The following is a 14,224-nucleotide window of genomic DNA, read 5'->3' as shown; positions in this document are numbered from 1 at the left end:
CTATCCCAGCATGCAACTGGCTGCAATGTGCTTTTCAAATGGGGGTGGGGTGGAATGTGACAAGGAGTGTGTTGTGTGAGGGGAGAGAGTGGGTTTTTGGGGTCTGAGAGCATGTTGCCTGGTAAGTTCAGACAGCAGCAGACCCCTTCTTCCCCCCACCTCTCTCTCTCTCTCTCTCTCTCACACACACACACTTCCATAGTAATGGTTTCTTTGTCCCAGAGCAGATAAGCATGCCAGTTGTCAGAAACAGAGCTTTGAAAGGGCATACCCACATTCCTGCAGCCGATTCCAAAACAACGACAAGAGTGGCCACTTGACTTAAGGGGATTATGGGACATATCCGGAGGCCAATCAGAGCACAGTAATGCAACACCTTGTTCACACTGATGCCCGGGCGTTTTAGCCCGGGCGCAGCAAGCTCTATGCTTCTCATGGAGGTGGATTACCAGGAGCGCTCCAGCCGCAGAGTCCAGGCACTCTACGTGCCTTGCCATTGTGGACAGGTCGTGAGTTAGAGTGCCAGGGGCTGCTTTAATGTGCTCTAACTGGCAAGTGTAGCCAAGCCCTTAGTTCTCACAAATTCAGTTCTTGGACAGGGAACTTCCAAGGAACATCTAGGTGCTGCTGAAAGGGGTGTTGCCAATTCAGCAATGGCACCCTTCCTGTTGAAACAGAGCACCACCAAAGTCTAGTGGGTATTCTGCTGCTGGAGGCATCATCCTGCAGAGATGTATGGTAAAACTGAGGTCCTGACCACTTGTGATCATTAAAGGTTTCATTTTGTCAGAGCAGCGAATGCAAGTTTTCAGGGCTTGATTGGATACTATAGTAAAGAGTAACAAAGTGGATTACTTGTCTTAAACCTCATTCAAAGCTCTTGCAAAAAGTGCCAGGGGATCTTTAATGACAAGACACGTTTTATGTTGCATCTGAAACACAGTCTTTCCAGCAGCACAGCACAGCCCTGCTTTCAAAACTGCGTAGGGGCATAAAGTTCTGTACTGAGTCAGGAGTTCTGTATTGCCAATTACAAGTGTTTAAAAACAAGGAACCAAAAATCATTGTGAAAACAGGGGGGTTATTTTTATTTGCCTTCTGGGTTTTGAGCATTTAGGGTTCACTGGGGTCACATTTCTCCGGCTCTCTCTGCAACCTTGAGGGCTAGAAACTTGCTTTAAAAAAAAAAAAAGAAAGAAAGAAAGAAAAAGAAAAAAGAACGCAAGCTGAGATGCTCACCTAATCACATACCTCCAGGGTTTAAGAGTTTAAGAAAAATACTAAATATAGTGAGATTCATGATAAAAATCACGAGAGCTGTCAACACAGAGTGCGCTATTGCTGAATTACCAGCACTCGTTCCCCAGTGTCCTAGGTTTCCCTTTGCCGTTTCCAAGTACTGACCTGACCCAGCCCTGCTTAGCTTGGAGAGCTTAAGCAATCGCAGTCTGAAGGTAAAGCTGCAGGTCAGATAACACCTGGAAGTCATTAATGGATTATATATAGGCTCAAAAGACCAGTTCAGGCCACTTCTTATGTGCTGCCGCGTAAAGGTGCTTGGCAAAATGCAGGATTAAATTCTCTAGTTGGACTGTAACAGCAACCCCTTGTTTATGCGTAACGTATGTTAAAGCTATCGCTTGTACTACCCCCATGGGCAGGAGATAAACACTCTTATAGTCTGCATTTGTATTAACCTTTTACTTACAAAAACGAGACATCTGAAAAAGATGGGGGCGCTCAGAGTAATAACGTTACTTAATATAAAATCCTGTAATAATACTTTGCACTTCTAAGGCACCTTCCGTCTTAGGGTCACAAAGCCCTTTGGTCACATTAAAGATGATCACTCCCCACCAACTTTCTCAGATAGGTGTGTATTGTTAGACCAATTTTTCAGATAGAGAAACTGAGCAGTTAAGGGGCGTGCACACAGGAAATCATCAGCAGTGAAACCACGAACATGACACTGCTCCTGAGCTCCAAATCACAGGATTTCTCTTTCTTCCTAGACCTCCGCCCTGCTCCCCATACTCAATTCAACAGAAAAGCCAAGACTCTTGAGAGCATCTATTCTTCCCTCCAGCATTCACAACCCACACTACCGAGAGTGGTGCTGCCAACAAGAAACTGATCAGCTGATTAAGGGAAGATTCTGGAGTACTGGGGAGTGGGAGCGGGTGTGTGCGCTCACTTTACTCGTATGTTGTGTAGCCCCACTGCCCTATTGTCGTCCTCTTTGTTGTGTAGAAAATAAGCTTTTGGTGTTTGTGCAGCCCCCTTGCATAAGGTGCATGCTGCTGGAAACAAATTTAAAAATGTAACAAATTTAGAAATAGCAACAAAGAATCCTGTGGCACCTTATAGACTAACAGACGTTTTGCAGCATGAGCTTTCGTGGGTGAATACCCACTTCTTCAGATGCAAGTCTTGCATCTGAAGAAGTGGGTATTCACCCACGAAAGCTCATGCTGCAAAACGTCTGTTAGTCTATAAGGTGCCACAGGATTCTTTGTTGCTTTTACAGATCCAGACTAACACGGCTACCCCTCTGATACTTGAAATTTAGAAATGTAACAAAACGTGGGGGGTTACACAGGTGCCATCAGATGAGGGAAAATAGGCCCCCTTTGTAAACCCAGCAGCCGTATAAGACTTAAAATGGAAGAAGAAAGCCCCACTGACACGCTGCATATAAAGCTCATAGGATACTCCAATGCAGCATCCTTTTGTCTCCCCGTTTAAAGTACTCCAATGCCTGACAGAGCTTACATAAATACATGATACAACCTCTCCAAAGAGTTTTAATCAGGAACTTAATTTCCCAATTTCTCCTGCTAATAACTCCAAATGTTGCTTGGACAAATATCTTGCATCTGCTGCTAGATAGTTTGTTTCCTTTGGTGTGGGTTTGGGACTCTATTCAAAGACTAGGTTGCAGGAAAGCTAGTTTCTAGGAGAGGAATGGTATGAGAACCGAATGAACCCAAGTGATGTACTGAGTTACATTCCACTGCCACGCATCTAACTGCTGACAATAAGATGCACCAGAACTGAAGGTGACAAGATGCTAACCTGCTTGCTAATTCCTTTACAGTTATTTCTAGAACACACACGAGGTTAATTTTTTAATCCATTTAAGCAAGGTTTGCCCTGAAGCTAATACCCTGTGCAGAGCTGGGTGATTTCACTGAGAAGCAGAGATCTCCCTAGACGAACTTGGACTCTACACGACTCTACTTTGTAGGTCAGAGTTGATAAGTTCTCTCGGAGAAGTCTAAGCAGGTTGGAAAGGAGCCCAGAGGTGAAAGTTAAACCAAAGCAGTTTTTTGAACAGTAGTATTTGCTGTTCTCTAGGATATAAAGGTACCACCGCATTGCTGGAAAGCACTGAATTCTTCAGCATTCTGCTCACAGAACACAATGAAAATATACAGGAGTACTAAAGAGCAACCAAAAACGTACCACCTTTAAAAAGAGGTGCTGAGGAGAACCAGGGAATTCCATCTGAGTGAGCCTTACCTAAATTAATAGAAACAGTAGCTGAAAGATCATCATAAAATATCTAGACTGAATGTGATATGCTAGGGACACGTTAGCAAAGCTACTGTGAAGGAACCCAACCTCTTAGAATTCATGCTAAGGGATAAAGGAGACTGGTACATCTAATTTATTTGGACTTTCAGATAGGCCTTTGATACGACCCCTTACAAGGGGTATTAAAGAAACTAAGTAGCCGCTGGGTAAGAAGATTCTGTCAGATTAAAACTGGTTAGGAGAGCTGTAGAAAGAAGTGGACATCAGCCGAACATTATACACTAGGTTATTTACCTGCGAAACTAGCTTTAACTCCACCACAAAGACAGTGGCTCCCGAGAGCTGCAACGATCACCAAGTGCATGATTTTACAAAAATGGAAGCGTAGGCTCATACCCAGAATAGAGCAGCGGTATTTGAACCTGTCTGTGTTCACAGCCAAAGAAAGACTAGCTTATCCCTGTAGAGAGCCATTATAATAGATACATTTCTAGACACGTTTAGATAAAGAACTTTGAGATGGTTCAAAGACCCAGTTGGGTTTGGTCCTGCTTTGAGCAGGGGGTTGGACTAGATGACCTCCTGAGGTCCCTTCCAACCCTGAGATTCTATGATTCTATGACCCAATTCCTCTTTTTCCCTATCCCTTGGTCCCCTCCTTCCCTTAGTCATGTATGTCTTCCCCGATTTTATTACTGTTACCGAGCAGGTTATGTCTATGTGGTATTGTCCAGTTTTGCACCTTTGACAAGTTGTATAACTGCACAATTGCATAATTCTACTGGAGACCCTGTGATGCATGCAGTACTGGAAACAAGCACCAAAAGGCAAATGACTTACACCTTGTATCTTTCATTGTCTGTTTCTTTATGAAAATATAAAATGAATCACAAATCCAACCAACCACACCTGGTTAAGAGGTTTAAAAAAGGGTCAATTTTCAGCATAGAAGGATGTTAGTAAAGAGGTACAGTTCCATACCATTATTATTAATGATTTCCACAAGGCTGAGGCCCCACTGTGCTAGGCTCTCTACAAAGATATAGTAAATGCAGGGTCGGCTCCAGGCACCAGCTTATCAAGCAGGTGCTTGGGGCGGCAACTCCGGAGCAGGGTGGCATTTTCAGGTATTTGGTGGCAATTCGGTGGAGGGTCCCTCACTCCGCTCGGAGCGAAGGACCTCCTGCTGAATTGCCGCAGATCGTGATCGCAGCCTTTTTTTTTTTTTTTTTGGCTGCTTGGGGCGGCAAAACCCCTGGAGCCGGCCCTGAGTAAATGACATTCCTTGCCCCAAAGAGCTTTAGTCTAAAAGGACCGGTGTTATTTATTACATTATTAATATCCTGGATCTAAAAGAGGGAGACTGAAAAGTCTGCAGAAAGAAAATTATTTAAATTACACAAGAATAGTGATTGTTGGGACTGGGATATTAAAGGGATTGTTGGGAACTTTCAAAGGACTTAAAAATTCAAAATGACTGAATTTCAACTGTCACATTTGCCCAATGTAGATAAATGCAGGATAATGCACGTTGGAAGGAGCAATTTTCAACTACTTTGGTGCATTGACCAGTTCTAAATTAACCGTAAGCTACCCAGAAACAAGACCTACGTAATCACTGTGCATAGCTCAAAACATACACTCAGTCAATCTACATGAGTGGCCAACAAAGCAAAAAGAAGTCAGGTTGTTTTAGGAAATGTTAGAGAATAATCCTGAAAACATTTTCATATCGCTATAAATTGAAAACATGCCCTCCCTTGGCATACTGCAATTGGTTCTGGCTGGCTCCTCTTTACCCACATGGGGTCTCAAACAGAACATAGCAGAAATGAGAAAGGTCCATAAAGGGGCAATGAACATTATTAGAGGCATGGAAAGACTTCTGATAGCAGAAGAGATATGGGATTCTTTAGTTCAGCAAGGAAATAAATAAAGTGACCCGATAGTCATATATAAAACAAATGAAACAGAGCAGGTAAATGAGGTGCTCCGTTATATCCTCTCTCAGTATGCAAAGGGCTTGGCAGTGAAATTTTAAAAAAGCAACAAATTTAAAACTGATAAAAAGGGAAATTCTTTATTCTTTTTGTAATTAGCCTGTGGTTCTCACAAAGTACTCTAAAGAACTTAGATTTAAGAAGAATTAGATATTTATATGAATAAGAAGAATACCCACACCTACCCTAGTCAGGATAAAAATTCATGCTGAATATCAATTTTTACCCATAGCAGTATAATCACCCAAAATGTCTATTTTGGGGGGAATAGGAGGGAAAGGGGTGGGGCTACAACTTCCTCTAAGCAGCCGATCAATGTAAAACACAGATGGATTTTTGATCTGATCTGCTATAGCAATGCCAGTGCTGCTAGGACAGGACTCTCTTCTTAAGGTCTCATCTGAAATCATAGATTTCCTGCTTCTCACCTGCATGAGCAGGACGGAAGAATACTAAAGTGCCTGGACTAGTACTGGAAAAAGATGGGAGATTAGCTATGGGGAGCTTCCCATTTTAAAATGTATTGTTATAGGATCAGGTAATGCTGCTGTCATTCAGATTGTTACAAAAAGTGTTACCAGCAGTTAGCTACAAGGATATTATATATATATATATATATATATATTTCCATAAAACAGAGAAAATTAAGTTACAAAAGGCTCCAAAACTCCCCCCAAAAGAGAAATAACCCATTAGGTTCAAAATCTTACAAGACTGCATTGCCTGATGAGCTGTTTGAACGTACATTTTAGTATGTATTATATTTTACTGTGTGCAATATGATTGGAAACCCTGGGATTTGCTCATTACTGATTAGAACAGAAAGCTAATTGCATAGTATACAAGTCTAAAATGGAACATGCTCGATATAATCCAAAATAAGGAAGGCACTCTCTAGCAAGGATCACACAGCTGCTCTTGCATACAGCGGTGACCCCGAGCCCAAGCACTTGAACTTTTAAGTAGTAAAAAGCCCTTGCTGATGTGTCTAAACTGTGACATGTCCTTTTATTCAATATGTTATATAGGTGCCTGCCCTGGAGGATCTCAATAGCACTTCCCAAGTATGAACAGCAAATAATAAATTAGTCAGCCATTCCTTCCACAGGCCTCAAAGCACGTAATGAAATGAGCCTCTGACTGGGCTTGATCCTACAGAACTTCAAAAGATGCAAGTTAACAGCAAGTCTGGAGGATCCCTCAGTTGACTTCAATGGGAGTTATGGGCCCATGGCATCTTGCAGGAGGTATTCACCCTTCTCTGTATCCTGGTTATGCAGATAATTATTTTAGAGATAGGGAAAGCCAGGCCCAGAGGGGTTCCGTGACTCACCCAAGATCACACCATAAGACAGTGGCCGAAGTCTGACTGTCTGCAGGCCCCAGTTCTAGCCACTTGCTCATGCTGCTTCTCCAAAATGAAGCTGAGGAACACAAGTGGAATTTCTGAGCCAACTAGTGACATCTGTGATACTGACAAGAGACATGCGTCTGACCAAGTGGGTATTCACCCACGAAAGCTTATGCTCCAATACGTCTGTTAGTCTATAAGGTGCCACAGGACTCTGTCGCTATTGACAAGAGAGCGATGTTCTGTCTCTACCAGTATGTGAAGAGACTGAAAACCAGTTCCTTCCTGCTCCTTTGCCAGGCTGGGAAGGGAGGAACAAGCAGAGCCCTAAATTTAGATTCCTCTTGAACACTAGACAGGAAACAGGGTACGTCTACACTGCCCTGCAGTTTGTGTGATGGGGGGTGCAAATCGCAGAGCGCACCAAAGGGCTGCATTGCAACTCCTCCATGTGGATGCTGCAGGCATGAACTAAAAGGTTCCTACTTTGCATTAGTGTAATCCTCTTTAAACAGGATTACATTAATGGTTCCTAGTTCTCACTAACGTAATCCTGTTTGAAGAGGATTACATTAATGTGAACTAGGAACCTTTTAGTTCATGCCTGCAGTGTCCACATGGGGGTGTTACAGCGCCGCACTTTGGTCCGCACTGCTATTCACACCCTTGTCACCCGATCTGCAGAGCAGTGTCAACAAGCCCTTAGATCCCCTGTGGGACCAATATCAGGGTTCTGCAACAAACCATAACTCAGGGGATAAAATTAACAAAGGGAATTTTCCTATTTCACAAGCTAATAGATATCTTTCTCCCAAGGGAAGCGGTGGGAGCCCAATGCTCTGGACAGTGACAGTAATAATGCTCATAAGCAGAATAATTTTTTTAATAATGAGCATCAGGGCAGACATCACTCACTCCTCACCATGGGACTCAAGCTTGCTTATTCTGCACGCCAGCAGATCCTGGGCACACTGCAGAAGGTGCTGCAGTAGTCATGCCATGCAGCCAGTGCACAAAGCAACGGTGACTGCTTTTGGAGGGAAGTTGGTACAGTCCTCTTTAGCCAGTGGGATGGTCATTGTGACATGAGGCCACTCCAGGTGAGCAGAATGGGTAAGAGGGGTGGGGACTATTGAGGCTTAGTTATTTTTGATTGTTGGTACCTTCCCTAATATGTATGTGGGTTCATCTACACTCCAGTCAAAGGTGTGACTGCAGCATGTGTGGACATACCCAAGCTAGCTTTGATTTAGGGAGCTGAAACAACAACAACAGGGGAGCCACAGCAGCACGAGCTGTACAACCCTGCCTGAGACCCTGGGGATGCACTTGAGTGGTTAGCTCATGCTGCTGCAGCTTCACCGCTATTGTTATTTGAGCTAGCTTGGGTATGTCTGTGTGGTACAGTCATACCTGTGACTGAAGTGTAGTGTAGACACGCCCTGTATGAGTCTCCCAGGCATACAGCTCAAATCCCTTCTTCTGCTTCCTCATCAAGTATAAACTCCTCATCCTCATCTCCATCCCCCTCTTCCACTCTCTGCTTTACACTCCTTTCATGCAGTCCCTGTAAGCCTGGAAAGGCATACTTATGTTTACTGAAAGTCAGGCTTTCTCCCTTCCCCACTGTAATGTAGAAATAATGAGGGGGGGACGGGACAGGAAAGAGGGAAGAACAAAATAACCCAAAGCAGAACGATGAAGCTACCTAGACCATCCCTCTGCCACTGATGGGCTGTCCCTGCAATTTTTTTATTTTTATGGGGGGGGGGGAAGGGAGAGGAGGCAGCCGTGTGTGGAAGAATGAGCAATGGTTGCAGCGTCAGGAAGTCTAATCCCAGCTCTATTGCCAATTCACTTTGTGGCCTTGAACAAGTCGTTTCACACTTGACTCAGTTTCCTATCTGTAAAATGGGGATACTATTTACCTACATCTCTGAAGGGCTGTGAAGATTAATTAGTTAATGTTTGTGCAGTGCTTTGAACTTGTACATGCCAAGTACTTTTTAATGTCTAGACTGATTTAACCAGATCCTAGTCTAGGTCTTTGTCTAGTATAGGTTGATTTAACTATATCCTTAAAGAAAGACAGCATATAAAGAATAAAGCCAACGCAGAAATAAAACCCAAAACCGAAAACCTCAAAACCTTATTACTTAGCAATCCATAAATAAATAGTGCCATACACACATTAATTGCATCGCTCAATTAATATAATAAAATAAATAATAATAATAATAATAAATGGAGATATACCTATCTCCTAGAACTGGAAGGGACCTTGAAAGATCATTGAGTCCAGCCCCATCTTCACTAGCAGGACCAAGTACTGATTTTTGCCCCAGATCCCTAAGTGGCCCCCTCAAGGTTTGAACTCACAACCCTGGGTTTAGCAGGCCAATGCTCAAACAAGCATGTTCCCACTTCATAGAATGGCTGTCAAAAGAAAACACTGCCCCTCCAAACCGACAATGGAATGCATACTTGTGTAAAGGAGGTCGTTTTGAAAAGGCCTCTACAGAATGCCTTGAAATGGGTATGCCCTCCCAAGCTGATTCGGCTGCCACCACTAGATGGCACAGCATTAATGAAAAGCCTGCAAAAGGAGGGAAACTGAGTTCTGATGTATATAATTAGAGGGAAAAGCACAGTCGTGTTAAAAAAAAGCAGAAATGGTTTCATTTATTATATATATCCATATCCCTCAGGGAATTTTCAGTCTGACAGTTCTAATGAGAGAGGCTGAAAAAAACAAGGGTGATTTTGACACTGTGGAAAGAATCTTTGGGACTAGATGTAATAGAGGAAAAACACAAACCTGCACAAGAAACAGACTTTCACGCCTAACCTCAGGTTCCAACCAAAACGATTACTATAATCTTAGCTTTGTTCCCAAAAGGAGGGTGAACCATACACCACCACCACACATAAAACTCAGCATATTTCATGAGCAGCCGGCTAGAGAAGAGAACGTTCCCTGCAGGTCAAGGTTGATATCACTGGCAAGGCAGCATGAGGGAGCTCGCATTGCAGTTGTCTGAACCACACCTCGTTTGCAGTTAAATATAGAACTTCACTTTCCGGAACTATTGCTCCTCTTAACCTTCAGAGCATAAATATTCAGAAAGAAATTTAAAGAAAAAAAAAAGAAAGAAAGACCTTCTAAATCTATTGTCCGAAACCCAAGCCTAACAGCTAATCAACTGTCCTGGGAGAAATTCCAAAAAGCAGCAAAGACAGGAGAATTGAATTATAGAACCCACAAGCAGCATTCTGGAAATCCAGAATAAACTCATTAGACCCTTTGATACACATGCACTGTATATAACAGCTTGAAAGTACACGCACAGGGCCTGATTCTGATCTCACATAAACCAGTTTGACACCAAGTGTACCTCCACAAGAATTACAGCTGATCTACACAAATCAAAACCAGGAACGCTGCCAATTGAAACTATCACGTTCCTTATGCAGTTCAAGAGCCATATCCAGAGTGGTGCTGAACACCCATGACACCCATTCAATGCAGCAGTGGTACTAAATATGTGATTGCAAGATCCTTTGTATACACCGAAACAAACAAGCAAAAGGGGTGTGGAAGGGACAGTTCTGGGTGTGTCTTTGATGAAATTGATAAACATGGCATGTCGGCCGATCCTCATAATTCAACTATACTATGCATCTGTGACCAAAGACACATTTATCTTTGGCACAGCAGTCGGCGCTCACTTTAACTGTGCAAAAGCAACTTCACACTGTCATTCCTGGGGCAAATGGAGATGATGCATTTGGTTAAGGGGACACACCGGGTCACTGGAGCCATGATGCACTTTTTAAAAAAGCATGTCTTGCCCTTGGCCATGAATTGGATATCCTAGCCCACAGCAGAGTTAACTCAAACAAAGAGTGTACAGGAGAACAAAAACTGCACAGTAATGCTCATACAAATATCACATGTAAAGATAAAAGCATCCAAGAAGAGCCCACTTAAAAGCAGCCACTATGTGCTCAATTGGACACACGAACAGCACTTTAGTGTTCTCCATGAGTGGCACATCAGAACTACTGGGTGCTATGAGGACACAAAACAATGGAACATGTGTCTAATCGGGTATGGAAAATCCTTTGGTCTACTGAATTGGGCCAACTGCCTCCACTAGCAGCCAAATCCTAGAGATGAAGAAGCAAACCACCAGTGTAAAGCAACTAGATCATTGTGCAATCTTATACGCTATAAACAGAAGCAGAAAAATCCCTTCCTGTTCCCAGTGATGATCAGCACTGGCCAGGCATCAGGAAACCTTCTTGTGTAAGCATGTATTATGAGTCATAAAATTGGTGGGCCCAGGACTGTGGTAACACGTAAGTGTATCCTGTATGCAACATCCCTGGGCTCCTACTCAGGTGTCTCCCTCGCTTTAGGCAATTTATTTGCACATATCAGTGATTAGTATTTATTTACAAAAAACCCTTGCTGCACTGCAGCAGCGCCTAGAGTCAGGATCAGGGCACCATTGCAGTACACACTGTATAACCACACAGCAAAAGACAATCCCTGCCCCGAAGAGCTTACAATCAGAGACAAGATGCAAGGAATGAGTGTGGCAAACCAAGGAAAGAAGGTGCGGAAGGAGGGGAAAACAGCAGTGAAAACAAGATCAAGTGGTTACCTAGGTATCCTACTGCACAAGCTGGTGGTTTCTGATAGTTTAAACAAGGGGTAGGAAACCTATGGCACACGTTCCGCCTTTGGCTGATTTTCAGTGGCACTCACACTGCCTGGGTCCTGGCCACCGGTCCAGGAGGCTCTGCACTTTAATTTAACTTTAAATGAAGCTTCTTAAACATTTTAAAAACCTTATTTACTTTACATTCAACAATAGTTTAGTTATATATTGTAGACTTATAGAAAGAGAGCTTCTAAAAACTTTAACATGTTTTACTGGCACTCAAAACCTTAAATCAGAGTGAATAAATGAAGACTTGGCACACCACTTCTGAAAGGTTGCCGACCCCTGCTTTAAACAAACCAATTTTGACATTTTTTCTAATGCACAAAATCTGTCCCTCCCTTACTGAGGTACAGCCGAACCATTATAGACTGACTTCTTGTAGGGGTCGGAGCGGAGGTGAGTCTTGAGGAGGGATCTGAAGGAGAAGAGGGTAGTGTTTAGCATTGTCCGTTTGTTCTGTGTTTGTACAGTGCCTAGCACAATGGCATCTTGGTGCACAGTTAGGGCTCCTGGGTGCTACAGTCATACAAAACAAAACATAATAATCATTGTATGGAGGGAGAGACATGTTTCCTTGCCCCAAAGAGCTTCAATTCTAAATCAGAGAGACCATACAGTACAGACACAGTGAATTAAAGGTCCAAGTCTCAAAGTGGTGCAGAATTGCAATACTTTGCTGTCACTTCCCAAATATCACCTTGCAGAGGGGACACTTGGTTCTAAAAGTACTTCACAACTTTTTGTTTTAATGCTAAACCTCTGACCCATTATATTTAAGGGACAAAGTAAGGAAAGGGGAAGAGAAAGGAAGAGGAAAACACCATTGGGGTGACTCTCCTACGGGTCTCACACTATACTAACTACTTGCCTAGTTAGTGCAAACCCCGCTGAAGGTAGGGTGACCAGACAGCAAGTGTGAAAAATCGGGACGGGGCTGGGGGGTAATAGGAGCCTATATAAAACAAAGCCCCAAATATTAGGACTATCCCTATAAAATCAGGACAGCTGGTCACCCTAGCTGAAGGCTATGGGACTCTGCACTGATGCAAGACTCTGCACTATCAGCTTCCAGTAAAGGATGGGGCCTTCCATTACACAGACTCTTCAGGGCAGGCACAGGTTTATCATTTAAGAGAAGCATTTATGAGGAACAGATTTAACAAACCACAGATAGACACTGGTGGAGTGTCAAGAGAAGACCTGGAGACAATTGCTATTTACTGACCCCAAGACTGCAAAGCCTCACTCCTGTGGATTATCTCATTACTTCACCCAGACCATCCCTGTGAGTAAAACACGTTTGCTTGAGGAAGGGTGGCAGCATTGGGCCCCAAAAGTATTTAACATTTGTGGTCTCAGCATCAGGCTGTCTCCTGCTACCAGCTCCCTGTTACGTGACAGAGCCCAGTGTCTGAGTGAAGGAAAGGAGAAGTGCTTTATACAGTGGAAGTGCACTCACAAATAGAGAGCACATATTTCAGAACCTGCAAGTGGCTGAGAGCCTCCATCTCCCCAGATTTCTTTAGGAGCTGAAAGTGCTGATCCCCTCCTAGAGGTGCACAACCACTTCGCAGGATCAGGCTCTTGCTATGTCAGAGTTAGGAGGCAGGCATCAACGCGCATTGGAGAGAATAAAGCCCTATGTGAATTTTTGAACGCCATATAGTTTGGAGGCATGATTGTGGCCCTCACCAAGTGATCTGCTGGGTGTGCAAATGCCATCAATGCTATAGTGATGAATAGCTTGAATAGTTTGATTATTGCCGGTGCACTAGGCACTTCAGCTGCCTTTATGAAAAGGAGCTGAACCGCTCCTTATTGCAACATCTCCATAAGATACGTATCCTATTCTACTCCCCGGGGATGAGCTGGAAGATGGCATGAAAAGCACCTACAGCTTTTGACTTTCATGGTCTATGTAATCTCTTGTGCTTACAGGTTAAAATTCTGGGGTGTTTAATATTTTATTATTTACAATCCCTTAATCTTCCCTATGTTCTAGAACACGTCTAGCAGGAAAATACTACACACAACAGCCCAAATGCCGCAGAGTAGACAGGCTTGGATATGGAGGTATTTGTCCAAACCCAGCAACATCTGCAGGATCTTTTGTGCCCTAACTGCAGATCCTCTTCTCAAAAGGGTTTGGGCCTGTTGCTGTATGGAGCTTCCAGATTCTCCTCTGGCTGTCAGCACAAGGTACTCACAGCCAAGTGCATTACCAGGGACTAGCTTAATGCCCGGTGCACCCCACACTCCAAAGTTGGAAGAACACTGAATGAGGGGAAAATATTGCCTCCCAGCAATTTAGCCTTTACAAGGAATAAGACTTACCCCTACACATGGTCACTCTGTACACGCTGGGCCTTTCCCAGCTGCCAATTTAGGCACTAGAGAGATTCTGAAGTGAGCAGAGGGCAAAGGCAAAGCGTGCAGGAAGCAGGCAGACCTTGCTAGGAGAGTGCTTAATTTCTGCAAGGCTGAGGAGTTGGGAGTTCTAACGACCGCTTGCTACTCTGCTTATGTACTTGAATGGATCTACCTTGCCCTGTACTGTTCCCTGCCAACATCTAGGGCTGTAACAGGCTTCTGGGCAGGGAATT

At 43.5% G+C, this 14,224-nt stretch overlaps 1 protein-coding gene across 10 annotated transcripts in view; it reads right to left on the bottom strand.

Annotated features, from left to right (window-relative positions):
• HMBOX1 (homeobox containing 1) overlaps window positions 1-14,224 on the bottom strand; it is a 155,024-nt gene that overhangs the window by 29,197 nt on the left and 111,603 nt on the right. The window lies entirely within an intron of this gene.

The sequence above is a fragment of the Mauremys mutica genome, chromosome 3 (genome assembly GCF_020497125.1).
Source record: "Mauremys mutica isolate MM-2020 ecotype Southern chromosome 3, ASM2049712v1, whole genome shotgun sequence".
In the NCBI taxonomy this organism is placed as follows: domain Eukaryota; kingdom Metazoa; phylum Chordata; order Testudines; family Geoemydidae; genus Mauremys; species Mauremys mutica.
This window is presented reverse-complemented; position numbering and strand designations above follow the sequence as displayed.